General features: G+C 23.2%; 1 pseudogene; it reads left to right on the plus strand.

Annotated features, from left to right (window-relative positions):
* The window catches only part of LOC137645025 (neuroligin-4, X-linked-like), a 69,502-nt pseudogene extending 69,010 nt beyond the window's left edge, over window positions 1-492 (plus strand).
* The last annotated feature ends 2,008 nt before the right edge of the window (window positions 493-2,500 follow it).

Raw genomic sequence — 2,500 nt, forward strand, 5'->3', positions numbered from 1 at the left:
TAGGAAATATAGTATCACCATCAGCTTGTTGCAAGACTAAATCATGATATGACCAAAGTATCTATATGTATTGATATTATCATATGAGTACATGTTAAGCGAAATGTAGAAAAAAAAATGTTATGCTGAAATGCAGTTGCCCATTGTAAGCCTACACCTTACATGCAAAGAAAGTTCCCTACAGCTTACTATGTGAACAATTACCTTTCAAATGACAGTAAGATCATATATGAAAGTTTTTGAAAATTAAAAAAAAAAAAAAAAAACGTATAGACAACTGCTCATTGACTGGTTAACTGAAAAGTATGGTTTTAGTACAGAAATGATTGGTACTAATAAACAAAATCCATATAAAAGACGTAGTGATTAATTGATTGGTGTATGGCACTACAATGGAATTTCATGTTGATATACTAGATGCTTTAACTCAACTGTGAATATATGTTTCTGTGAGTGTATTAACATGTCCGTGCTTTTGTAAGGAATTAATAAAAGAGATTTATATATGTCTGTTTTGTTTTAATTTCAGATTTATTTGGTAAACTTAGATACATTCTTAACAATGGAAAATTATCTACTGGAAGATGAACATTGAAGAATAAATTAACTTCCATTTGAAATATGTGTATGACGTGAGAAATAATATCTTATACATCATCCCAAAAGGAGTAATACGCACACTTACACACACATAAACACACACACACACACACACACACACACACATATATATATATATATATATATATATATATATATATATATATATATATATATATATATATATATATATATATATATATATATATAAATATACACACACACACACACATATATATATATATATATATATATATATATATATATATATATATATATATATATATACATTATATATGTATACAGTGTATATATATATATATATATATATATATATATATATATATATATATATATATATATATATATATAATATATATATATATATATATATATATATATATATATATATATATATATATATATATACATATATATATATATATATATATATATATATATATATATATATATATATATATATATATATATATATATATATATACAACTTAACTTTATAAAAATAGAAAATCTTAAAAGTAGGAAATTTAGGACGTGAGACACATCTATTGAAGGATATACCATTTAATGGCAGTGAAGATATACAGTACATCTCTGATTGATGAAACAAGAATCGAAACAGAAACTTGACAGGTAATATAAAAATAGTATTTTTATAAATTCAATAGAATACACGTAGAAAAAGAAATACTGTTTATGCTTTAATGCATCTCAGAAGTACGAAGTTAGTAGATCCTCCGTAAAAGGTTCAAAAAAGAAAATAAAAGACTGTTAATGGCCTCGTTAATGTAATGTCCAAGAAAAATGATAGTATTTTTCAAGATTTGTATAACTAAATGAAATTTTATAGACTTGTTGGCAGTAAAACGCAAGGGTATCAGTAGTCAGAAAGTATGAGAGTGCTAGTGTAATAAAGTTCAGTGTTTGTAGTAACAGATTTTTACACATTAGTTCATAAATGAGGGAAGGCTTTAAACATGGCGGAAGCGACTACTGTACTCATTTTTAAATAAGTTATCCTTTTGCTAAGTTTCGTAGTTTGACGTGAAAACAAAAATATATAATTACTATGTTTGGTTTCCAAATCTGATTTTCCACACATTCAAATGGTTACATATTATTCTTTTATGCTCATACGGGTTTATGTTAAACAGTTGTTCATATCCAAGTTTACCCAAAAATATTTACATACCTACACACATATGAATACATATATTCATATAGATGCATATACATTTATATATACCAACATACATATGAATACATAGATCCAAACACATCTATACATAACAGCCCACTAATGTATGCATGGATCTATTCATATCTAGGAACATTTAAACATATATGCATATATTAATATATTCAATAGCGTTGTAGCACTCACTGAACATCATTCTCCCATTTGAGGAAAGTGAGTTATGTTCGCTGACTATAGCAGTGGTTGCGGACTTTTGTATTTTACTGTATATACATACAAGTATCTACATACAAACACACAGACACATATTTTTCTTACCTATATATATATATATATATATATATATATATATATATATATATATATATATATATATATATATATATATATATATATATATATATATATATATATATATATATATATATATATATATATATATATATATATATATATATATATATATATATATATATATATATATATATATATATATATATATATATATATATATATATATATATATATATATATATGTGTGTGTGTGTGTGTGTGTGTGTGTCTCTGTGTGTGTAAGTGGGTGTGATATATGTCAATATATATATATGTATATATATATATATATATATATATATATATATATATATATATATAGAATCCAACATACAAGTAACAGTAAAA

The sequence above is a fragment of the Palaemon carinicauda genome, chromosome 1 (genome assembly GCF_036898095.1).
Source record: "Palaemon carinicauda isolate YSFRI2023 chromosome 1, ASM3689809v2, whole genome shotgun sequence".
NCBI classification, from domain to species: Eukaryota; Metazoa; Arthropoda; class Malacostraca; order Decapoda; family Palaemonidae; genus Palaemon; species Palaemon carinicauda.